We start from the raw sequence: 26,726 nt of genomic DNA, 5'->3' as shown, positions 1-26,726 counted from the left end.
CGTTTAATGATAACATTTAGCGCACTGCAATGACATCTAGTGGAACACAAAGCAATGCACGTCTGTTTTAAAGATAGATAAGAGTCTCTCTTGTGTTCTACGATGGTACTCACCGCAAATTCCTGAATACTTATAATAACTTTATATTTGTTTATTTTGATTAAACTTGTTATACGCTTCCAAAAATACAGACGAAAATGTATAAGAAAATTTCTGAAATATGCCTTGTAATTGAGTGAATATGTTAAATTAAGAAGAATAAATTTCTACATTTATTTCATGACAATTACAACTGAGTAGACTCTACTAGTGTAGCGTTAAATAAACGAATGAATAAATAAACAAGACTGGTACTGTAAATTTTAACTTTATACACATTTTCTGGGCTTTTAGGCATTTAAACAGTTTAATTTGAGGCAATAAATAAAAAATAAAGCACATTTTTGTTTGAACTCGAGTGGAATTCTCTTCAGATTTTCTTTTTATTTGATGAACTTGGAGCACGGAACATAATAAATCAATCTGATTTGAATCTGTCCTCCCCCTCAGTGTGCTGAGGATGGTACAGTCTGTTTCCAAACCCTCTGTGAACTGTTCAGCAGCCTGCTTGCCACACACACACACACACACACAGTGAAAATGCCCTCATTCTCACCTGTTTTGTTCAAAAGAAACATGATACATACAGAAATGAAAATCATCTTGCTGTAGGGGTACTTTTTATTGGTAAGTGATGCTTTTATCTATAATACTATAGTGTTAATATTAGACACGTTTTTGATTGGATTGAACATAAACAACCACGATGTTGTGATTCAGAATATTAAACTACTTTCTTATAACACAGTTATTGAAATATTTTTACTTTGACGGTACTGTTTTGTTAAAGTTCATGTGGAATTAATCTCGATAAATATATATTTTAAACATTATTGGGATATTGTTAAGTTGTAACAGTTACGAGAAAAATGCTATAATATATATTTATATACAAAAAAATAAATAAATAAATAAACTGAAGTTACTTTATAATTTGTATGCATGTCTGTTAATGTTAATGTATTAACACAATATTATATTTATCTGGTTCTTGATATTTCGTAATGTCTTTATGTCAAGTACATATTACTTTTACTTTAAGTTGTATTTTAGGGGAAAAGCAGTCATCATTACCCTTTTCTGTCATTGTTTACTCAGCCTTCATTTGTCACAAACCTGTTCTTTTTTCTAGCATTTTTCACAATACCTTCTTTTGTGTTCTCATAAAGTTTTGGAACAACTTGATGGTCAACAAATAGTGAGTAAATATTTATTTTGAGTGAAATATCCTTTTAAATGAACAGTATTGTACATTAACTCTAAGAGGTGCATTTTACTGTCCAAATAGAAATATTCAATTTTAACATACTTGTAAGAACTTTGAATAGTAAATATTGTTTCCCTATTTGAGGGTACGTACCCATTGACATTAATCTTCATATAATGTAAATTTTACTGCAGAATGTCAATAAGTTTCCAAATGTACAGCCATTTAAATACCTCTGCCAGTGTCCAGTAGAATCAGATGTCACCTTTTCATTACCAGAAAGCAATGAGACAAGCTGCTTCTCTGAGCTGCTGTTCTCTTTCTGGAATGATCTCTTTAACCAAATGAGTCACTGTAGAGCAGAATAAGCATCTCATCATGTATGCGTTCAGCCTTGTCTCTTTACCCCCCACCTAGTGTTCTAGGACATTCAGCTATTATGCTGTGCAGTGGAGAAGAGCATGGGATGCATAAACATGCATATCCTAATATTTGATTCTCAGCAACATGTGGCTGTTGTGTAAGATGTTTCAGTGTGGTATTCTGGGTAATTCAGCACACTCAGCCCACGCTTTTCCTTGCTTTGTGAGATTCTTAGATTGACTCTGTGTTTACTGCCTTTTTGTGTTCACCTTGACAAGTAATTTAGTCATCTTGCAGACTCATATCATCTCCTTCAGTCTGTCTTAGAGAGAACAACTTGTTTCATGTACATGTCTGTATAAATCCAGGATAAATATATATATATATATAGTTGAAGTCAGGATTATTAGACGCCTTTGAATTTTTTTTCTTTTTCAAATATTTCACAAATTATGTTTACAGTTTTTTTTACAGACACTAGGACACATTTTTCAATACTTAGGTCACTTTTGCAAAACTCTTCACACAATTCTCCTAACTGAATTTCAGCTTGGCAAAACAGTTCATTTCACATTTAAAATGCACTACAACTACCAAAACACTTTATTCAGGTCTCAAATAAACTCATTCTTCCAGAACACTAGCAAAGGTTAACAGCCGACAAACACACTTTGTCACCCACAAAACAATGACCGAAAAACACTAAAAACATGTAGCGTTACACAGTGTTTTCTTGTGCAAAACAAGGACACATCTTTGTTTATAATTGCAATATATATTGTTTATAACTGCAATATATGTTACTAGAATGAATCAGACATGATGCAGAATTCCTCAATATTTTCGCTTATTTATTTATTTTTATATTAAGTAAGTCCAAAATACAAGTATTTGTATACACACCATCCACTGACACAGATACAATAATAATGCTAATCTGGCTGGTTAAACTGCATCTTTAGATTTGAAATTTGTTTCAATAAAATATTGCTGTTGAATTTTGCTGTCTTATTCAGTTTTGCATTATGTTATTGTTTTAACAGAAGTTTAACAGTTTTTAAAACAGTATGTAAGCGCGTGCAAAATGTCCTGTATGTACAAAGATTTTTGGCAGTTGTTGTGTCTGAGTGAGAAAAGAATTCATGAAATTTGATAATTGATCCTCAGTTTAGCTTCAGTTAAACTTCTGTTGTGCTCACTGTCAAGAGTTTTGCAAAAGTGACCTAAGTATTGAAAAATGTGTGCGTTTGTAAAAAAAAACTGTAACAGAGCAAGGAAATTTCCACAGTATTTCCTATAATATTCTTTTTACTGGAGAAAGTCTTATTTGTATTATTTCTGCTAGAAAAAGATTTTAATTTAAAAAAAAAAAATTAAGGTCAAAGTAATGCCATCATTATAAAAATAACTTGCCTAATTACCCTAACCTGCCTATAATCTAATTAATTAGAATTAGAAGTGTCTTGAAAATATATATAGTCAAAAATTATTTACTGTCATCATGACAAAGATAAAATAAATCAGTTATTAGAAATGAGTTATTAAAACTATTATATTTAGAAATGTGTTGAAAAAATCTCTCTGTTAAACAAAAACTGGGGAAAAATAAACAGGAGGGCTAATAATTCATTTATTCATTTTCTATTTGGCTTAGTCCCTATATCAATCAGGGGTCGCCACAGCAGAATGAACCACCAACTTATCCAGCATATGTTCTACGCAGTGGATGACCTTCCAACTGCAACCTATCTCTGGGAAAAACCCATACACACTCACTAAGGACAATTTAGCCCACCCAATTCACCTATACCACATGTCTTTGGCCTTTGGGGGAAACCGGAGCAACCGGAGGAAATCCACGCGATTGCGGGGAGAACATGCAAACTCTACACAGAAATGCCAACTGACCCAACCAAGGCTCGAACCAACGACCTTCTTGCTGTGTGGCGACAGCACTACCTACTGCTCCACCGCATCGCCCCTAATAATTCAGGGGGGCTAATAATTCGGACTTCAACTGTATATATTAATCTTTGTGTGTGTGTGTGTGTGTGTGTGTGTCTGTTTGATATTTAACCTAGCATTTCCTAACCATGGTGAATTAAACCCACAAAATACATTATTGGACACATGCAACAAAGCAAATGAGACATTTTCACTTTTACACTGTTAAGCTTTTACAATGTGCACAGTGCCACACAAATGGAAATTCCACTCTCCTTTAATTTTGCTGTCAAGAGTGAATGATGTTTCTAGAGAGACAAAAGGACTTTTTTTAATCCCTTAAAATACCACCCAGGGATTATGGGTCACTTTTAGCATATTATACAAAATAAGATGGTATAGACAAGATTTATGCTAATGGTTCATTTTTTCCTGGCTGATATCAATATCAAAGGCTGAATCTAACGCCAATGACATTTTAGAATTTAACAGTGGCACATAAAGTCAGTTAGTTAATGAAATTAAACACATTTTACAGACCATGTGTTAATAATAAACAATATTTTAATTGTTAACAATATAACAATTAGACAATTAGATTATTAGACACAATTATAAGTTAAAAGCAATAACCTCAGAATATTTGTAAAAAGAGTATACATATTAACGTGCGTAACGTGCTGCAATTTAAGAAAATACATGCAATTACAAAAAACTCCAGCAAATAGAGAAATAATCTTCATTCGATTGACAGAACACGTGCTGCAAATCCTCACAATGCAAACAAATTTTTAAAAAACATGCTGCATTTTCTCACAATGCAAACAATTTACGTAAACATTTTCTTACAACACTTTCATGTAGCACGGAACACAACGGAAATGTTTCAAGAGGACCCTAAAATGTGACAAACTCGGCTATTTAGGTTATGGTTATTTAGGCAAGGGAATCAGGATGTTAAAATAAACAAACAAAAATCTCACCTTTCAATAGCAGTAGTCATGGCACAGCGCCATCGTCACATTTTTGGGTCCGCATGAAACATTTGCATTGTGTTCCGATGTTTTTGCAAGTGTTGTGAGAAAATGCATTTTGTTTTTGTAAATTGTTTTAGTTGTGAGAAAATGCAGCGCGTTTTATTAAATTGTTTGCATTGTGTGAAGATGCAGCAGATTTTTTTTAAAAAAGTGTTTGCGTTGTGAGGATTTGCTGTCAAACGGATGAAGATCTTTACTTAATTTGCTGGTGTTTTTGTAATTGCATGTGTTTTGTTAAATTGCAGCACGTTAAGCTCTCTCGGCCACCGTAATTAACAGACGCTTTTATCCAAAATAACGTAAAACTAGTGCTACTGCTGAAAAATACAAGCTGGAAAAGTTTAATGGAATTATATTTTTTACATTTTTTATTTATTTCAATTTATTTTAAGTTAGATGCTAACAGGGGCGGACTGGCCATCTGGCAGACCGGGCACTTTCCCGGTGGGCCGACGTACTTTTTGGGCCGGGCTGATCATCGTCTTATGATTTGATCGGCCCATAAAAGGCTTAGCAGCCTATCGTTTTTTTCTGCCTTATTGATTGACGCTGCTGTGATCTGTGACTCTCTGAAAGTAGATGCTTTTTTTTTTTTTTTAAAAAGTAGATGCTTTTTTTCCCGGACAGACAGACCGGGCCGGCCCATGTGACACTCTGCAGCCCATTGGCTCTTTTCGGTATTGACATTGGGCTGGCCCAATCATAAACTCCTATTTTGGAATCCGTGTGAGCGTGCGTCGTCTGTGTGTATTTGTCAAAATAGTCGAGAGTCAGAGAGAAGAAACACAAGGGAGGCGCAGAGAAATCGCGGGAAATACACCGGCGTTTCATTTAGCGATTTTGAAAAGTTCTCTGTTTATTCTAGTACACGGCTAAAAACGCAAATCACGTGACCACACACTCTCTGCCCAGAGCTGCAGCCACTAGTTCAGCGGGTGAGCATAAACCCCAGGTGAGAGTATAGTGCATGTCAGACAGTTCATCTGCTGGATGATCTCATCCCACTATAGTTGTTAAACGTGATATTGAATTCATCTTGTTGTCTCTATCTAACAATTCTTATGTCTTTTGAATCACTTGTTCTCAGTTAACTGTTTTGGCTGAGTGCAAAGATAAGCTAATATATTAATTTATGTAACCACATACACTGATTCTGCACATTGACTGATTGCTTACCTTTATCATTTAAATTTAATGTACGTTATACTGTTATAATGGCCATTATTGGTTATTAAAACTGATATTCTGCAAAAGAGACAGGGTAAAGTTCATTCTTTTCAATGGAAATGAAAGGAGACAGTTATATTTAAGCACTGTTTTGTTATAAATATGCAGTGTGAAGATGACGCTCATAAAAATATGCAGCTACACGAGGCTGTTTGGTGTCTGTTAATCATAATATCAAAATGAAACAAATTTGACTTATATTATGTTTTCATTGTTTAGATAGTGAAACAGCAAGCAGGATGAGGTGAAAGAGGTTGAAATGTAACACTGTTCCCTTTGAAGATTTACCCATGCATTAGCAGGCAGTTTTTGTTATGTTTATTATTGAATATAGGCTGAGTGAATAGTGTATTGAATAAGCTAAATTGGCTGTAGTGTATGAGTGTGTGAATGAGTGTGTATGGGTGATTTCCAATATTGGGTTGTGGCTGGAAAGGCATCTGCTGCATAAAACATGCTGGAATAGTTGGCAGTTCATTCCACTGTGGCAACCCCTGATAAATAAGCGACTTATGCGAAGAAAAATAAATGAATGAATAGTGTATTTTTTAGAACTCAACAAATATCTTTATGGACAGTATACAGAAATTAAATTGAGATTAAAGTTTGTATTTATTTATTTATTTCATATATATGGCTTTTGTGTTTTATAGAATATGAGTTGATAAAAATATTGGACGTGCATAGATAGATAGCATTTTGATTGAATTTAGTGGGCCGCTCTGGCCCAAAATGCCAGGGCCGATTTTTTGCCCCAGTCCAGCCCTGGATGCTAAAGAAAAGATGGGAAGATCATTCCACCAGTGAGGGACAGTATATGAAAAGATTCTGGAAAGTGATTTAGAGACTCTCGGGGGTAATACAATGAGGGAAATTTATGCTGTCATGAAGGCAGGAAACAGCAAAAATGTAACTAAGAAACTTTTAATAACTGATGAAATGGTAACTCACATGCACTTACACAGAATTCTACAGTATGTCAACACTGCATTTCTCACTTTCTCTCCAATAGACACTCTAAAAACTAGAATGCCATCTTGTGGAGCATCACTATAAAGGCATCACAGCTGCGCTTCAGGAGCTTTCTGGAGGGTGTGTATTTTTGTGGAAATACGTGGAATAATATACATAATGTGTAATTTACACACAATACACACATTGCAGTCAGGATACAATGTTTGAACCATCGGGTGCATATAGTCCTTCGGTAGTCCTTGGCAGTGACACACACATCTAGCATATGTATAGGGTCTAGGGAATGCCATGATATTTCAGCCCAAACCATCAATGATCCACCACCATGCTTCACTTTGGGCATGCAACAGTCTGGGTGATAGACTTCTTTGGGGCTTCTCCACACCTTCACTGTGGGAAAGACAGTGAAAGAGGACTCATCAGAGAATAATACATGTTTCACATTTCCACATGCAGCCTAGATTTTTGCTGAAATCGACATTTGGCATTGGCATGAGTGACCAAAGGTTTAGCTATAGCAGCCCGCCAAAGTATATTGACCCTGTGGAGCTCCAAATTAACAGTTTTTAACAGGTGGAATCAGGAGAGTTGCACATTTAATTCTGCAGTGAGTTGGGCAGCTGTGATTTTATGTTTTTTGGATACAACTTGGGTTAGCAGATATCCCTTTCAGACAGCTTCTTCTTGCGTCCACAGTTACTCCTGTTGGATGTGGTCCATCCTTCTTGGTGGTATGGAACTAAAGCATAACCGTGAAAACTTTTGTGCATGTGCAACAAGTGTGCATTAGCTTTTACACAATGCAAGCAACTTGGTTGAATGTATTTTTGACTGCCTCTGGAAGTGATTCAAAGTGGTGGTCAAAACAAGTCACAGCATTCAGACCTTTAAGGGAAATCTTTAGGGTTTGTGATGATTGTGTTAATGTGGGAGTGTGCATAGCAAGTTTTAGAAAGCAGTTTCATAAAAATCGGTCAGAAATCAAAAAGACAGAATGTGAAAATTAGACTCTGATCCTTTGAGAAGGATCTGATTGCACATGCACCCTGAGACACTATAGGCTTTACATATACACCTACACTACCCCTAACACCCCATTCACATGGGGCTTGACAGAGGGCATGTCTGAAGTTGGCCATTGAAATTAGTCCACAATTGGCCACTGTCTGAGCTGTGGTACAGTATTTGCATAAAGCGATCTGGTTGGCTGACGCTTCCATTGGGGCTTGAAAGGTTGAGAATTTCCCAACTTCTGCAACACGGCATCGATGGATCCACAATGCAGTTCGACAACGCCTGATATCACCTATTCAAAGTGAAAAGGTGCGTTCGACTTCATGCAGCGATGCGCAGATCGATCGAAATCTGGCTTAAAGCGGTGCATGCTGGTTAGAAATTTTATCCAGATTGATGCTACGCTGACGACACATGACTGTCACAAGTGGCATCAAAGTATCACGACAGCGCTCCGAGGTCAGACGATTGATTCAGCTGGTGCAGCATCTGAAGAGCGAAGAGCTGGAGCTGGAGACTTCTGGAGTTCACCATATAACATCCCGTGTGTTTCGGCTTTATTATTGGACAAATTCCCATTCACAAATTTCAAAACAAACAAATAACTTTTCATACCATCTCTATCTTGTATATATCATGCTTATTAAAAGACTACAAATATTTTACTGCAGTAATAATTTTTCGTTAAATAATCTGGTTATAAAGGCTATATTGTTTGCACAGGTTTATTTTCGACCTTTTTTATACAGACTATTTACTGTATTCAGCTCCATGAACGATTTAAATGATTTATTTTGTTAATAACCTAAATATTAACTCAAATAAGTCTTACAGATCTTAATAATCATCATTGATCCTGCCACCCTAAAGTTTTCTTAACAAAGTGTTAGGGAAGCAGACGGACAAGTTAGGTGAGTATATGATGAAAGATGTTTATTACAGCAACGGAGCACACAAGGACAACAATGGGAATGTGAATGCAGTTTGGTTGAGTTGATATTCCTTCTTCGGAGCAGGATGGATGACAGACACTGAGGGAGACAGAATGCACACACCAGAGGGCTTGCGGGGAAGACAGACTGACGACACTCAATACAGACAGGACACCGGGAACACTGGACAGACTGGAACGAAACAGAGATCAGGTAAGTTCAAGAGATTAGATCAATGTGATAGTGACTACCAGGAGGTACTCGCTATGAGTCCGCTTCGTGGGAACGAGACCGGACACTGACTGAAGTGAGGTGTGTGCTTATATAGTGAATAGGAGTGATTGGGTGCAGCTGTGCGTGGTTAATACTCAGGTGACGGTGATCGTTGCGTGATGCTGGTGGAAGAGCCTGGCCAATCCGTGACATTACCCCCCTCCCCAGGGCCCGCTCCTGAGGGCCTAGACCGCCGACGCCGTGGTGGTCTACCTCGTCCACGAGGTGCTGGGAACTCGGGGTGATTGGAGTGGAACTCCTCCATAAGTGCGGGATCTGGGGACCCAAGACCTCTCTTCTGGACCATATCCCTCCCAGTCTACGAGGTATTCCAGATGACCACCACGACGTCGGGACCGTAGAATGTCCTTGACCTTATATATGGACCCTTCTTCTGACACCAGTGGAAGAGGGGGTTCCTCTTCATGGCCAGGCTCTGTGGAGGGAATCAGAGGGTCGTGAAAGGGTTTGAGGAGTGACACGTGGGATGTGGGGTGGATTCTGTATTGTGGTGGTAGCTGTAACTTATAGGTGACTGGGTTGACCTGTTCCAGGATGGTGAAGGGACCAACAAATCTGGGACTAAGTTTTCGGGAGGGCAGTCGCAAGCGGATGTCCCTGGTGAAGAGCCAAACTTTTTATCCCGGAGAATAGGTAGGTCCAGGAATCCTCTTCTTGTCTGACACCTCCTTGGCTCGGCGAACTGCCCTCTGGAGATGGTGATGAGCATCGTCCCAGACCCTCTCGCTCTCCCGGAACCAGTAATCCACTGCGGGGACATCAGAAGGTTCGCCATCCCAGGGAAAGAGTGGCGGTTGGTAGCCCAGAATACACTGGAATGGCGTAAGTCCGGTGGTAGGTTGCCGCAGGGAATTCTGGGCGTATTCCGCCCAGCCCACAAACTGGCTCCAGGAGTTCTGATGACCGTGACAGAAGGTCCTGAGGAACCGCCCCACTTCTTGAATCTTCCTCACAGTCTGGCCGTTGGTCTGTGGGTGATAGCCAGACGAGAGGCTGACGGTCACACCTAGGAGTCTAAAAAAGGCTTTCCATAGTCTGGAGATGAATTGGGGTCCTCGGTCCGAGACTATGTCTTCAGGTAGCCCAAAACATCGAAAGACATGGTTAAATAGGTTTTCAGCAGTTTCTAGGGCTGTGGGTAGACCCTTCAGAGGAATCAGACAACAGAATTTGGAGAATCGATCTACAATGACTAAAATGCAAGTATTACCTTCAGACGATGGGAGGTCTGTCATGAAGTCAACTCCTAGGTGTGACCAGGGGCGGTTTGGGATGGGCAAGGGATGGAGTTTTCCTGCAGGTAGATGACGAGGACTCTTTGACATGGCACATTCTCTACAGCCTTGGATGTATCTCCTCACATCCCTCGCCATGTTCGGCCACCAGAAGCGTTGGGATAGCAGCGAGAGGGTGTTGTTGGCCCCGGGATGCCCAGAGAGGTATGACTGGAGTGAATGAGATCTACCCGTTGATTTTCAGGGATGAATCGTCTATTGGGGGGACAGCCCGGCGGAGTTCTGGACTCTGGGGTGGCGACAACTGTTGGAGCAGACCAGGTGATGGGACAGACAGTGATCTGATCTGGGAGGATGTTGGCTGGGGTCTCACTCATTTCCTGTTGGTCATGGATTCTGGAGAGTGCATCTGCCCGGATGTTTTTGGATCCTGGTCGATATGATATGGAGAACTGAAATCTGGAGAAGAATAAGGACCACCGGGCTTGACGAGGACAGAGTCTTTTTGCCTCTTTAAGGTACTGTAAGTTTTTGTGATCGGTGATCTCCTGGAATGGGTGTTTAGCTCCCTCCAACCAGTGTCGCCACTCCTCCAGGGCGAGCTTGATGGCTAGAAGTTCACGGTTTCCGATGTCATAGTTCTTTTCCGCCGGGCTGAGCTTTCGGGAGAAGTAGGCGCATGGATGGAGTAGTGAGGGATTACCATGGAGCTGGGACAAGATGGCTCCTACTCCGGTGGTCGATGCATCCACCTCGACCACGAAAGGTAAGTCGGGATTGGGGTGAGTCAGGAGGGGAGCCTGCGTGAAGGACTTCTTGAGTTTTTGGAAGGCTGCGGCAGCTTCGGGTGACCAGGATAGCGTTTTGGGTTGATTCTTTAGGAGGTTGGTGAGCGGAGCGGTGATAAGACTGTAGTTGAGGATGAAACGTCGATAGAAATTGGCAAACCCTAGGAATCGTTGGAGTTCTTTAATGGTTTTAGGTTCAGGCCAGGAGATGACGGAAGTGACCTTCCCCTCGTCCATGCGAACCCCTTTTCGGTCGATGATGTATCCGAGGAACTGAACAGATGGTAAGTGAAATGAGCACTTCTCAGCCTTGAGGTACAATTTATGGTTCCGTAGGGTTTGTAGGACCTCCGCAACGTGGTGGCGATGTTCGGCCTCACTCCGGGAGTAAATCAGGATATCATCAATATAGACAATGACGGAGACATGGAGGAACTCCCGGAGGACTTCGTGTATGAAGTTCTGGAATACGGAGGGGGCGTTGACCAGACCATAGGGCATGACCAAGTATTCGTAGTGCCCAGTAGGGGTCACAAACGCCGTCTTCCATTCGTCCCCCTCGCGTATTCGTACCAGATTGTAGGCGCTGCGGAGGTCCAACTTGGTGAATATCCTGGCGGATCGGAGTTGTTCCAGGGCCGCAGGGACGAGAGGAAGTGGATATCTGAATTTGATGGTGCCTTGGTTCAGGACTCGATAATCAATACATGGCCGCAGCCCTCCATCCTTGACGTGGGTGACGTGGACTGGCGAATATACCCCTGACTCAGAGCCTCCTGAATGTACTCCTCCATGGCCTTAGTTTCTGGAAGGGACAACGGGTAGATCCTACCTCTGGGCATAGGAGCATCAGGAAGCAGGTCGATGGCGCAGTCCCATGGCCGATGTGGAGGTAGCTGGGAAGCTCTCTTGGGGCAAAATACGTCCTCGTATGAGGAGTAGATCTTCGGGATCTGGATGGATCGTTTCTCAACTGGACTTTCGACAGACGTGGCGTAGACAGTTATGGGTCTCTGAATCTGCAAGGGTAGGTCGGGAAAACAGCTGGAGACGCATTCGTTACCCCATCTTTTAATCTCTCCTGTGCCCCAAGAGAGGATGGGATCATGCTTCACCAGCCACGGGCGCCCTAAGATGATGTCCATTGATGCTCCCTCCAGAACCAGAAATTGAATTTCTTCCTTATGAAGTAAACCTACTCTGAGAGTGACGGGTTTACATTTACGATGGATACGTGCCTGGGAATGGATATCGGTGGTTATAGGTTGAATCTGGTAGACGTGCGTTGAGGCTTCGGTGTGGAGCTGGAGGTGGCGACAGAGGGCGTGCAAGATGAAATTTCCAGCTGACCCGGAGTCGATGAGGGCCGTGACTGAAATAGAGACAGAATGGGCAGTTAACTGAACATTGGTGGTGAGAAGGTGCATTTTTTCTATGGGAGAACTGAACACACTCACCAAGGAACGTACTGGACGAATGGGACAATCCAGCTTGACATGTCCTTCGGCACCACAGTACATACACAGACCCCGGGTCAGCCTCCTCTGTCGCTCAGTAATCGTAAGTCTACCAGATTCGACGATCATAGGTTCTGGTTCTGGAGGGACGACTGGCTCTGGCGGACGAAGGAGTGCTTGTGAGATTGATGGGAGATCATGCTGGTAGACCTTCAGACGATCAGAACATCGAAGTGATTGTTGGATGAATTTTTCCAACCCCATGGTATCGTCGAGGGCTGCCAGCTGTAATCTCAGGTTGGGCTCCAATCCGAGCCGGTAGGTTGTTAGGAGAGATCGTTCATTCCATCCACTAGCAGCAGCCAGAATACGAAACCGGAGCGCATAGTCCTGGGTGGACATGGCTCCCTGCTTAAGATGATATAATTGTTCTCCGGCTGCTACTTCTCCATCTGTACGACCAAAGACCTCCTTGAAATATGTGGTAAAGTTATGAATGGAATTGGTTACCGGCCCAGCTTGCTGCCAGATGGTCTCAGCCCACCGGAGAGCCGACCCAGAGAGAAGGGAGATGATGAATGCAATTTTGGACCGATCTGTGGAGTATAAATCTGGTTGCATTGTAAATATCAGAGAACATTGTAATAGAAAGCCATTGCACTCCTCCGCCCCGCCAGAGTAAGGCGCTGGTCGAGCCATGGGACTGGATGAGTGGGTGGACGGTGAAGAAGTGCTCGGTGCTGGTGGTGCTTCTGGAAGTGGAGTAGCTGGCATTAAAACTCTCTTCAGTGAGTCCACCAACTCCTGAATGGGATCGGGAATGCTCATGCTGTATGGAAGTTTGGTCCGGTCTTCTGTTAGGGAAGCAGACGGACAAGTTAGGTGAGTATATGATGAAAGATGTTTATTACAGCAACGGAGCACACAAGGATAACAATGGGGATGTGAATGTAGTTTGGTTGAGTTGATATTCCTTCTTCGGAGCAGGATGGATGACAGACACTGAGGGAGACCGAATGCACACACCAGAGGGCTTGCGGGGAAGACAAACTGACGACACTCAATACAGACAGGACACCGGGAACACTGGACAGACTGGAACGAAACAGAGATCAGGTAAGTTCAAGAGATTAGATCAATGTGATAGTGACTACCAGGAGGTACTCGCTATGAGTCCGCTTCGTGGGAACGAGACCGGACACTGACTGAAGTGAGGTGTGTGCTTATATAGTGAATAGGAGTGATTGGGTGCAGCTGTGCGTGGTTAATACTCAGGTGACGGTGATCGTTGCGTGATGCTGGTGGAAGAGCCTGGCCAATCCGTGACACTAAGTTAAAGAACTTTTTTATCAAATAAATATAAAACGATTTATGATTGTAAAAATATATATATTTTCTTTCCTGTCAAGCTATTTATACACAAGTTTTAAAAGTGACATTGATGTACCTTGCTCTTTCTGGGAAACTTCTACTTAAGGTGTAGCTCACTAATTTTAGGAATTACCTTTTGTTAAATCTTTTTGGATTAAAGTGCTTTTTTGAAAATTAGATTAGATTAGATTCAACTTTATTGTCATTACACATGTACACGTACAAGACAACGAAATGCAGTTTAGGTCTAACCAGCAGTGCAATAGCAGCAAGTGCAGGATACAGGTATAAGTTATAAAGTGCAGTTATAGAAAAACTATGGTAATTTTTACAGATGGATGTACTATGAACATTATATACAGGTTGTATTAGCTATGAACAGCGATTTACAATAAATGAATATATGCACAGGTTGCTATTAGTAATCAGAAGTGTGCAGATAGATAAACAATTACAAATGTATATGTACAGTGGGTGTGTACATAATTAGAAATGTCCATGTGCAGTGCGTATGTACAGTTCAAATAAGTGAATCAGTGCAATGTAGTGCAATGAATATGTGCAAATTTAAATGTGCAAATGTTAAAAAGTGCAGTGATTGTGAGGAGTATAAGTTAGCGGAGTGTGGGGGTGTATTGGGGGGGGGGATGCAAAAGAGTCAGTGAGGGGCAGAGTTCAAAAGGGAGACAGCTCTCGGGAAAAAGCTGTTCCTCAGTCTGCTGGTTTTTGTCCGGGGGAGCCTGAAGCGCCTGCCGGAAGGCAGGAGAGAAAACAGTCTGTGAGCAGGGTAAGAGGTGTCCTTAAGAATACTGCGTGCTCAGCGCAGACAGCGTTTCTTCTGGATGTCCTCAATGGCTGGCAGTGTGGTCCCTGTGATGCATTGGGCAGTTTTCACCACCCGCTGCAGTGCCTTACGCTCAGCAACAGAGCAGCTTCCATACCAGACTGTGACGCAGTTGGTCAGGATGCTTTCTATTGTGCAGCGGTAGAAGTTCACCAAGACAGCTGATGAAAGCTGGTTCTTCTTAAGTTGCCTCAAGAAAAATAGGCGCTGGTGAGCCTTCTTGACCAGGCTGGAGGTGTTGGTGGTCGAGGAAAGGTCCTTTGAGATTTGGGTCCCCAGGAACTTGAAAGATGAGACAGGCTTAACGGCCATCCCATTCATGTGGATGGAATCATGTGAGCCTGTTCGTCCCTTCCTGAAGTCCACAATGAGCTCCTTGGTCTTGTTGCTGTTAAGGAGCAGATTATTGTCGGTGCACCAAGTGGCCAGATGCTGTATCTCCTCCCTGTAGGCAGTCTCATCATTATTGCTGATTAGACCAATCACTGTGGTGTCATCTGCAAATTTGATGATGGTGTTGGATCTGTTCACAGGCCTACAGTCGATGGTAAAAAGGGAGTAGAGGAAGGGGCTCAGCACACAGCCCTGTGGTACACCAGTGTTAAGTGTTACGGTGGTGGAGCAGATGTGGCCTGATCTAACATTCTCTAAGTTTGATCATTAGCTTAGAGGGTATGACAGTGTTGAATGCTGAGCTGAAGTCAACAAACAGCATTCGTGCATAAGTGTTTTTATTGTCCAGGTGTGTGAGGACAGAGTGCAGTGCTATGGAGACGGCATCTTCTGTGCTCCTGTTGCCACGGTAGGCAAACTGATGTGGGTCCAGTGTGGATGCCAGAGAGTCTTTCATGTGTGCCAGGACCAACCCACTCGAAGCACTTCATGATGATGGGTGTGAGTGCTACAGGGCGGTAGTCATTCAGGCATGTTGGGCTGGAGTGTTTGAGCACTGGCACAATAGAGGTGGTTTTACAGCATGTTGGCACAGCTGCCAGGTTAAGCGACAGGTTGAAAATGTCTGTGAATACCCCAGCGAGCTGTTCTGCACATGCTTTGAGGACGTGCCCAGTAATACCGTCTGGTCCAGCAGCCTTACGCACATTGATCCGACTCAGTGCAGTGTAGACTTCTGAGGAGGTGAGTGTGATAGGTGAGTGGTCGGTTGAGGAAGTGATCCTGTTGTAGGGTTCTGTATTGTCTCTTTCAAAGCAGGCATAAAAGTCATTTAGCTCGTTCAGGAAGGAGACATTTGTGGCTGTGGGGGTGGACTGGCTGGGCTTGTAGTTGCCGATGGCCTGGATGCCCTGCCACATGCCCCGAGGATCAGAGTTGGAAAAGTGCTCCTCTAGCTTTAGCTTTTGGATAATGCTGTCATTATCCAAAATAAACTTAATCATTGTTTAAGACTTAATCAAAACACCTTGTTTTGGGTTTTACAATAATATATATTGGAAAGTTTTATATCTATAAATGTAAATAAATGTAAACCCCTTTTTAGCATATTCAAGCAAGAAGTATTAGCATAAAGAATGATTTTTAAAATACTAGAAGTTGTGCTTATTGCTTTGTATTTAATAGGCCTATTTATTTTTATGTTTATATTACCCTCTCGTTTCTCGTTATTTCTCTCATGCGTTTGTTATATATTTAAAGGGCACCTAGGTTAACCCTTTTTTCAGATTTAATATAAGTGTTTTGCGTCTCCAGAATGTGTCTATAAAGTTTCAGCTCAAAAAACCCATCAGATTTTTCATTGTACCTTTTGCAAGATTCTATTTTATACATTTTTGTACTAGGGGGCTGTTTTGTCGTACTGCGCCTTTAAGGCTAGTCCTCCCCGCCCACCGTTTCTACGTGCCTTTCTGCGTGCCTTAATCTCCTCCCTCAGCTACGTCAGACAACAGACAGACTTAAAGGAAGCAGATCTCACTTAGCGTTTGTGAGAAATACTACAGTAAGAACTTTACCAATGAGTATTTGTTGTGCAGTTGCATCGACACACACACACAAACACACACACACACACACACACACAAACACACACACACACAGACACAGACAGAGCGCCCGTTTAGCTTTGCACTATTTTTGCACGCAAATGTGACAGGATACAGTTTAATCTCCACTGCTGTCTGGATATCTATTATGTTAATGTACAAAATAAACCTGATTTAACGTCCACAAACCTGGACTGAAGCACCTTCCTTTATAATTGTTCTGACACGTGGCTGTGCTGATGAAGTGAATCTGAAGTAAATCGCTGTAATTCATTACACACGTGCACTGTTTTAAAACATTTTAAACATGTGAAACTTACTCTTGATCACATTTGATGAGGATTGATGTTCCTAGCAAACTGAACACACCTTTTATTCCCGGTTGCTTTGCGCACGACTGGTCTTGTTAATATGATTATACACATGACTACCGGGACATGTTAATACGCGCAGCTGTCAATAAATTCGGTGGGCGGGGGGACCGCACTCCTACGTCAAGTTGCCGTCGGTCTGAAAACCGCTCCAATTGGTCCACCGTTTTATGTTGCTGAATTGAAAAAAAGGACTGGGTGTGTTTATATCACCCCAATATGTGGGTCTATACACCATACCTGCACATATGTCTGTCCAAACAGCTTGAAAAGTAGATTTTTTACCATAGGTGCATTTAACTCATAATTCCCTTATTGTTAAAAAATGAACTATAGTTTGTAGAGACTGTATTCTGTTTTATTGTGTACTGTAAATCTTTTGTTGTTATAAATAAAAAAAAATTAAAATGATGATGAACGCCATGTGATCGGTCATCACGACTGACGCAACTTTGAGCCCGAAGTGTCCGGCTTGACAGCTCCATTTTTAATTCCGCCCCCACCTGCGCTCGGCTAATCTCATTGATCACCGGCTGCAGCCATGGTTCAAGTCGAACGCACCTAATGAGAAACGTTGACGCTGATGCCCCGTTGACACCTACCCCTCACAGCGATTCCACTTGCTCTATTGAGTGTGTGTGTGTCTGAGTGTGAATGTCTGAGAGTGCATGGACAAGTCTGTAGCCAGACTCTGTTGGATCTTTCAGAAGACTTAGAAAGATAAAATTTGAGAAGACGGTGTAATTAAATTTAAAAACAAATTATAACAAAGAGATGTGTAATCCATCCCCACAGGACCTTTTTACATTTTCACATCTGCTTTTTCTAACTGACAATGAACTGCAGATAATTAAGAACAGAAACACAAATGATTCAACAACCTTAACCACCAGTGTATTTAATGCAATGTATTTTTCTTGTATGCATTTTAAGTTTTTGTGTAAATGGATGATTAGGATGTTTGGTGTTTTACAGTTTGCCTACGTAATGAACCAGTTGTTATGGAAGCAGAACAAGGGGAAGAGACACATACACATGCTCTAATATCCTCTAATTAGAGGGCCGGTTATTAAAGTACTTTAAAAGAACCTCTGTAATGTCATGGGGTTGAAGCATTAATACTTTAGGCTGTGTTAAATCTTGTACTATGAGTTTCGTTGTTTTTTTCATTTTATATGCTCATTGTGGACAACTTTGTGTTATATCTGTCCAAATGTGCTTCTTATCACTGATGACATGATGCTTTCTCAAACAAATATGCAAGCATACACTCACAGTTTTTTTTATTAAGTTTTTTAAAGACTTTTTATTTGAAAAAACAAATGTTACACACATACTGTTTGCTATGGAATGCAAAAACTTTGAAGCTCAATATCTCAAAATCATTCAGAACACAGATAGAACCTTGTAATTCCAAGGTGACGATTTGTTAATTTGTTGTTGTTGTTTTTCAGTGTAATTTTGACCAGTCCTAGGTTTATAAGGTATAGGGCACCATGATGACATGATGCTTACTGATGACATGATGCTTTCTCAAACAAATATGCAAGCATACACTCACAGTTTTTTTTATTAATGGCCTGTTAATAAATGGATTTACCGGTTTAATTTGTTAAACATTTCGTCACCTTAGAATTATAAGATTCTATCTGACATTTTTGTCAAAATTGAGTTATTGACATATTCTTATTAAATGACAACTTATTTACATTAAGTTTTTTAAAGACTTTTTATTTGAAAAAACAAATGTTACACACATACTGTTTGCTATGGAATGCAAAAACTTTGAAGCTCAATATCTCAAAATCATTCAGAACACAGACTTTGTAATTCCAAGGTGACAATTTGTTAATTTGTTGTTGTTGTTTTTCAGTGTAATTTTGACCAGTCCTAGGCTTATAAGGTATAGGGCACCATGAAGGTAGCTCAGCTTTAATGTCTCTTTGTCACAATGGGATCTCACTCTTTGATTGTATTTTGTTAAAATAATAACATCTCAAAATAGTTTTAGATTTTTTTAAATTATCAGTTATATACAGTTTAATTTATATCAGAGACTATATATTGTTTAATGAACATTTATTACACTATTTAATTTCCATGCTGTTGTCTTGTGTTTGTAATGACTCTTTATATTAGTATACAATTTAGCTTGTCAAAAAATTACTTTGAATATTATTTGTGTCGGGGCGACGCAGTGGCGGAGTGTGTAGCACGTTCGCCTCACAGCAAGAAGGTTGCTGGTTCGAGCCTTGGCTGGGTCAGTTGGTGTTTTTGTGTGGAGTTTGCATGTTCTCCCCATGTTCGCGTCGGTTTCCTCTGGGTGCTCCGGTTTCCCACACAACTCCAAAGACATGTAGTATAGGTCAATTGGGAAGGCTAAATTGTCTGTATGTTTGTGTGTGAATGAATGTGTATGGGTGTTTCCAGTGATGCGTTGCGGATGGAAGGGCATCTGCTGCTTGAAACATGTGCTGGATAAGTTAGCGGTTCATTCCGCTGTGGTGACCCCGGATTAATAAAGGGACCAAGCTGAAAAGAAAACGAATGAATTATTATTTGTTTTTCTTTTATTTTCTTTTTTACTGCCTGCATTATTAGTGTGCCTGTGACTGGTATATTTTATGCTACCATACAGATTTTAGTGGGTTGTGCTTTTGTATTTGGATTAGACCAAGATGCTACACTGTTAGTTATATACCTATTGTATTAAACTAGATGTTTTTTTTTTCAGAATTGTTAGTCATTTGTTGTATTATAATTTGTTACACCCAGCTCAAGGATGTAACAATAAAGGGAGACCACACAGTGGAATAATTTTAAACAAAAATATTTATTATAACAAAATAAACAAAATATAAACAACTTGTCAATATTAGTTACTATTATTACAAATAATAGGCATAATCATATATATTATTCTGTCCTAACCAATTGTTGCTTAAGCTGATGTTTAGCAGATTGCATACTACAGATAAGAACAGCAGAATATTTTGGTAACTTTACTGACTCTCGATTGTTCTTTTCAATGTCTTTCTGTTTTGTAAAACTATTAATGATCCTTGAATATTTACAAAAATAAAGCTTTAGTAAGAAATAGAGCACTTACGGACATATGTTTCCAGGGTTAACATACACTGCAACCTAACAGTATAAAGTGCAGTATCTTAAATGTGCAGACGATGGAGGGTCAACAATGATAGTAATTCAAAAATATGTATTCTGGTGTGATGAATCTCGTTATGTTTATGACGCCAGTTGCAGGCCGGAGGGAGGAGAAGGGGGGACCGTAAATGGCCCACGGGCCAGCAATTTAAGACAACCTTGCGGTGCGCTCGCATCACGGCCCACTCATTACCTGTAATCAAGAAAAGTAACCAATACTCCTCAACCCTAACAGATATTTTATATGAAGTTTGTTGATTTTTGAGGCTTGTGGATTAAACATTTTTCCAACAAACTCCTTTACAAACAATGGTAGCATCGTTTAGATGCAATATAAGCTAACAGGGAACACACAAACTCTTGGCTTGCTACCACAAGCATGTTGTCAACATACTCATCTTCATCTTGTTACAAAATCGTTTTGCTTTCATTAGGTGAACTCAATAGGGTCTTGAGAGCATCTGTGCAACTGAAGCCTCATGCTTCAAACAGAACAAGCAAGCAGGGTAAAAAACACAAATTTTTACAAAACAAATTTTTAATTTATTGCAATAAATGTATATTATAAAATAAACCATATGATCTTTGCACTAAATTCCATTTTTTTAATACTTAAAAATAAATTAGATTTTTTTGTTTTATAATGACTTTACCTTTAATGCAAAAATTAAAAAAAAAAAAAAACAACAACAACAAAAAAAAAACAATATTTTAGCAATAATGCATGAGTTGTAACAGTGAATAGCAGTGAGCAGAGAGGTGCTTAACTGGAAGAGTGGAAAAGAATAGGACAGTTGCATGCTTGACTAGCAAAGGTTATTTTTTTCCTATTACCATAGAAACAACAGCACTGTACCAATGTATGTGTGTTGTATTTTGTTTTCCCCTAATAATCAAAACTGCGAGAAATGTTTACTTGAGTAATATTGATATTTGTTTGATGATCTAAAACATTAAAGTGTAACAAACATGCAAAAAAAATAAAAAATAAATAAATCAGTGAGGGACACTTTTTCACACCATTGTATATATTTCTAGCTGTCTAGAGAGACACCAAACTTCAATGACCAACCATTCAACCAACCAACCCAACATAGGCTCATTCTGAAAATTTTGCCCTATATACATTTCTGGAGATTCTGGAGAAATTATGTTGCCAGAAGTATGTATGGCTGCATTTCGTTTTTAAAACAAGTGCTACGGGGCGGTATTATGCCGTTCCTTTTTGTGCTTACCAGCTGACCACTTACCTGCGTATGGACGGCTTTCCCGATGTTACCAGTTTGTCCAGTTAGCTCGCCATGTATGTCGGCGACCTTGAGATGCAGAGAGGAGTTGATGATGAGGTTAGAGGTTAGAGTCCGGCGAAGAATGGTTCCAGAAAGCAGGCAAGACAAAAACAGAAGCCAAAAACTAAAATAATTTAAAATAACAAGTAAATAACAGGGTGAAAATGTAAAATCTGAAAATGTGGTAAAAATCAGGTGAGGGCTTTTCTTTTTCTGGTTTGCTTTTTAAAACTGTCAGTTGGGTTTATGGTAGTGGGCGGGTGGGTCAATCTGTGCTTTTGAAAACACTATTGGTTGGGTTTAAAGAAGGCGGAGGGTGGGTCAGTCGATTGCTCAGTCAGTCATTCAGTAAGTCAATTATTCAGCTAACAGCGGCCTCTGGTGGATTTGTGAAAACAAAAACTTCAAAAAAAGGAGCTCCTGAGACATATTTGGAACTCTACAGAAATATATATAGAGGTATGTTTTCAGAATGAGCCCGGGTTGAACCAAACACCCTCTAAGCATCCCTCCTACCCTCACCCTATAAGCATCCCTTACTCAGCTCTCCTACCTGCTACGAACCTTTGAAGTGCCTCTTCATTTTCTGCCTCCAGTCTTTACCTCCTGTTTTTACAATTGAAGTAATTTCCTGGAAAACAATATATTAGAGACTTAACTCTCTACCACATGCATTATGATAAATCTGTTTACAGATAAATCTGTTTTTCTTTTCTTAAAATGACGTGAAGTGCTTTAAAAACATTTTTTTTTCATTTTTATTTTAAGGTACTTTATGATATTTTGTCATATGGCACCATCGTCCAACAGTGGATCTAACTTAGAAATTTCAAATTTAGAATTTTCCTTATAAGTAATAATTTTGTTGTTTGAAATGATTCAATTGGTGTTGCAGTATTATACACTTTAACACAGAACTTATACATACTTTCCAACAGTTTTCATTAATTCCATTATTTTTTGCTGAATATAAACAAACATAATATTGTATTATCATGTATACAACATACAGTAAATATAAATATTTTCTCCAGTAAATATTATAACAAATAAATAACAAGTCTAATATATCCAGATGCATCAGAATAATATAGCTAATAGCTAACAATATTTATATATTATACTATATACTAAACTACGCCTGTCTATCTGCCTCAGAGCTAACTTACCTGAACTGTCTCTATCAAATGTCCAGTATGCATCATTCTCATCCTCACTTTCATGTGCAGAAAGAGCCAGTTCTGTCCTTTTCTTCTTTCACTTACCATAGAACATGGTGGTGCTCACTAAAACACTGTTCCCTGTATTCATATCTATTCAAAGGTAGTATTGCCATTAAAACTAGATTTTGTCCATAATGCAAATGCCATTAACACACAACTAATCAACATTATATTACTAGCATTCATGTTGTTATTGTTACAACTTAAAAGTTCACAGCTGACTTTGCTAGCTAACCCATTGCAATATTGCATGTTCCACTATTGCACAGTGTTGCCATTTGGCAACAGATACAATTGAGCGATTTACAAAAAAATTAATTTGATTAAAAAAATTGAGTTGTGAATATGTCATCATAACTTACTAAAGGTGATGTTTCAGATTTTTTTGTGGATCTGACATAATTTGATCCTTTGTTTTTATTGACGTTTACATTTGCATTTAGCAACTACTCACAATAAACGCCAGTCTGTCAGAAATAACGCCACAGAAAAACACTGCATGTCATGTGGCTTAACCAAAGCACATCATTGGCTACACTACTCTTCTCTTTCTAACAACAACAAAAAAAAACAATGTTGGTCTTAAAGAAACAGTGGCAGGGAAATTAACATAAGTATCATGTTGCCATATGGTTACACCATTCAGTAGAGCAGGGGTTTTCAAACTTTTAGGACACCCCCCCCCCCCCCCCCCCCCCAAGTTTGTCCAATTTCACTCGAGCCAAAATTATAATGCATGTGCAAACATCATTCACATATTACTTGCTGCGTTTAAAGTGTGTAGCATTAATGACATTGAAACATAAATATACAACTTACCTGATTCAGTGTGATGGCTGAGCCTGTTGCTGTGAGGACAACATGTTAATCTGTGGTTGGATTTCTGACACGACTAACCGTAAATCATCGTCCACTGCCAATATGCGTGAACCATAGCATATTTGCTTTTGATGTACATACATACATACAGAAAATGCTGCTTCGCAAAGCCAAGACCACAGAGCACTGACGGTGTGGTTAAGTCGAACATTGACTATGTTTACATGGGCAACAATACTTTAATACGATTTTAATACGATTAGGACAATACTGTGATTAGAGTCTACCAAGTAAACAGTCAAATTTTTCACCACCTTTAATAGGTGCTGGCACCTCCCTGGTGGGGTGCGCCCCACAGTTTGAAAACCCCTGCAGTAGAGGGTTGAAAAGCACCAACTATTCTTAAATAAAAGGTTTGTAATTATTGCAATACTTAATTTAGTAATAAAAAAATAATCATTAACAAAGTATGAAAATAGTATAAAGTATATATAGTACAAATTACAACAGTCATAAAGCCATTATACACTGTACATTTATTCAGTTTTTTAAATAAATTTTAGTAACATTATTGACTAATATTAAAGTATCCATGAGTTATTTATAATAGTTTGTAAAGTAATATTTTCTGTCTTTTAGTAGATATATTAAATAAGAGACTTGCTTTGTTTACCAAATAAGTGAATCTGGATTTGCATTAAATTAAATAAAATTTTAAATAAAAGTTAAAAAGGTATTCTTTTTTATTTCATATATTAAGTTTCTAGTTATGATACTCAGACCGCAGATTTTTTATAAAATTCTCAGCAAAAAAATCCTCAGATTCTGTCTGACCCTACTTATAAGTCAAGAATTCAGCATTTGTAGCTGCAGTTATAAACTGCTTAATAACGCCAATTAGTTAATGCTTAAAAGATATTGAATTTACTATTTGCTAATGCTTAATAAATTATTCATAGTGTGTCGTTATTATAAAAGTGTTATTTAGCTTAATGATAATTGATTCAGGGGGTGTCAAGGTGGCGCAGTGGGTAGCACGATTGCCTCACAGCAAAAAGATTGCTGGTTTGAGCCCCAGCTGGGTCAGTTGGCATTTCTGTGTGAAGTTTGCATGTTCTTCCTGTGTTTGTGTGGATTTCCTCTGGGTACTCCGGTTTTCCCCACAGTCCAAAGACATGCAATATAGTTGAATTGAATAAGCGAAATTGGCAGTAGTGTACGTGTGTGAAAGAGTGTGTATGGGTGTTTCCCAGTGTTGGGTTGTGGCTGGAAGGGCATCTGCTGTGTAAAACATATGCTGGATAAGTTGGTGGTTCATTCCACTGTAGCGACCCCAAATTAATAAAGGGACTAAGTCGAAAAGTGAATGAATAATTGAATATTAATTTCACTGTTGAAAACAGCTCTTGTTTCTGTTTTTGGCTAAAAAGAATGGCTGTGGTGAGATGACGGAGGTGGAGCCGGCATTGGACTTTGCATCATCAGGCCGGTCAGGTCGACGTAATGCCCTTCCTGACATTTTGGGCTCTCCTGCTGGTGTTAACCCATCCGACCTGCCCCTCACACTAGCTGAAATCTCCCTCACAGGTCAAACTCTTTTACTTTCACGCTTACAGACAAATTTGGTCTTCTGTACATTAACCTGGCATGTTGTTCTTTTTCTGAAGATGGTCCTGGAGGAGCTCAGTCTCCAGCATCACAGGAAACACCAATCTCTCCAGAGACTTTAGAGAAGAAACAGTGATCCTAAAAACTCATTTTCTCATCCTCCAGTGAACACCCGTACAAATGGAAGGAAATACTCAACTGATAAGATGTCTGTGCTGCAGACTAACATTTCATTTTCAGCACAGACTATAACCCTGTGCCTACTGACATTAATAGATGACTCAGACTCATTGCCTTTGTGTATGTTGTTGATGAGACTATAGGTGAGATGTTTCAGATTTCCTCAGTCACCTGGCCTAATGATGAAAGAAGTGGTTTGAAACACTTCGCGAGATTCTGGTCATGCACATGCTGCTGAGAGCATAATTGAACAGAATATGTAAATATGCACACACACAACAACATACCAATGTGTTTATATATTTGATCAAACTTTGTAGGCTGCATTGAAATCATGTTTTGATCATGACATGATTTTGATCATGTTTAGGTTGATTTAAAGCAATCAACTTTACAGCATCAAAGATAAAAAATCTGTGTTGGCATTACTTTCAATTTTGACAATATTAAGACAGTTTTCAAACCGAACAGTGCATATTAAGCTGAGAAAAATGTCCACATCTACTAATTATGGACCAGTTTTATTGTAGTTTAAAAGCTAAATTATTTTGGCTTGATTTTGCTCACAATGCTTGCTCTCCTGTTTATACATCTATCAGGAGCCTAAGTTACAAGAAACACAATAAAGTGGCTTAGAAACAGCCAGTGTTGTTACTAATTAATTACAAATAATTGTGAACTATGATGATATACAATATATAAATATTTCCTTGCAGAATAACTGAAACAACATAAGCTCAAGGTAAGAAACCAATACACCAATGAAAATACAGCAATACTAAAATAAACAAAATTTAGGCTTTTAGCTAAATGTAATTATAATTTTTTTTATTATTATTATTATACTATTACATAAAAAGATTGAAAGATGACTGCTTGGATTTACAAAATATTTTTAAGTTAAATGGTTGTAAACAATTTATTTGGGCTGAATTTAAACAAACAAATTGGTCACACTGTATTTTGATGGTCCGTTTGTTACATTGCATATACATGTCAACTAATTCACATAGGATTATAAGCAGACTTAGATTGGGGTTAGGGTTAGTGTAAGTTGACATATACTTGCAAAGTTTCTTATAGTCAGTTGAATGTCTGTTGAAGGAGCATTATCAACATATATTAAGCAGACAGTCTACTAATACTTAAATGGACCAACAAAATAGTGTTACCAACAAAAAAGTTGAACATTAATTATTTTAATTTGTTTAAATTCAACCCATATAAATTGCTTGCAACAGTTTTCAATGTATTTACTGGATTGCTCACTCTTGAAGTTCAGGGCTA

At 39.3% G+C, this 26,726-nt stretch overlaps 1 long non-coding RNA gene across 1 annotated transcript; it reads left to right on the top strand.

Moving 5' to 3' along the window:
- Positions 1-627: 627 nt before the first annotated feature.
- On the top strand, positions 628-26,200 carry LOC130246940 (uncharacterized). The gene is made up of 3 exons (XR_008839473.1): positions 628-726; positions 25,082-25,238; positions 25,319-26,200. It is a non-coding gene; the product is annotated as an uncharacterized LOC130246940 (long non-coding RNA).
- Positions 26,201-26,726: the final 526 nt, after the last annotated feature.

Source organism: Danio aesculapii, chromosome 19, assembly GCF_903798145.1.
Source record: "Danio aesculapii chromosome 19, fDanAes4.1, whole genome shotgun sequence".
NCBI classification, from domain to species: Eukaryota; Metazoa; Chordata; class Actinopteri; order Cypriniformes; family Danionidae; genus Danio; species Danio aesculapii.
Note: the sequence above shows the minus strand (reverse complement) of the source record. Positions and strands in the feature narration are given on the sequence as shown.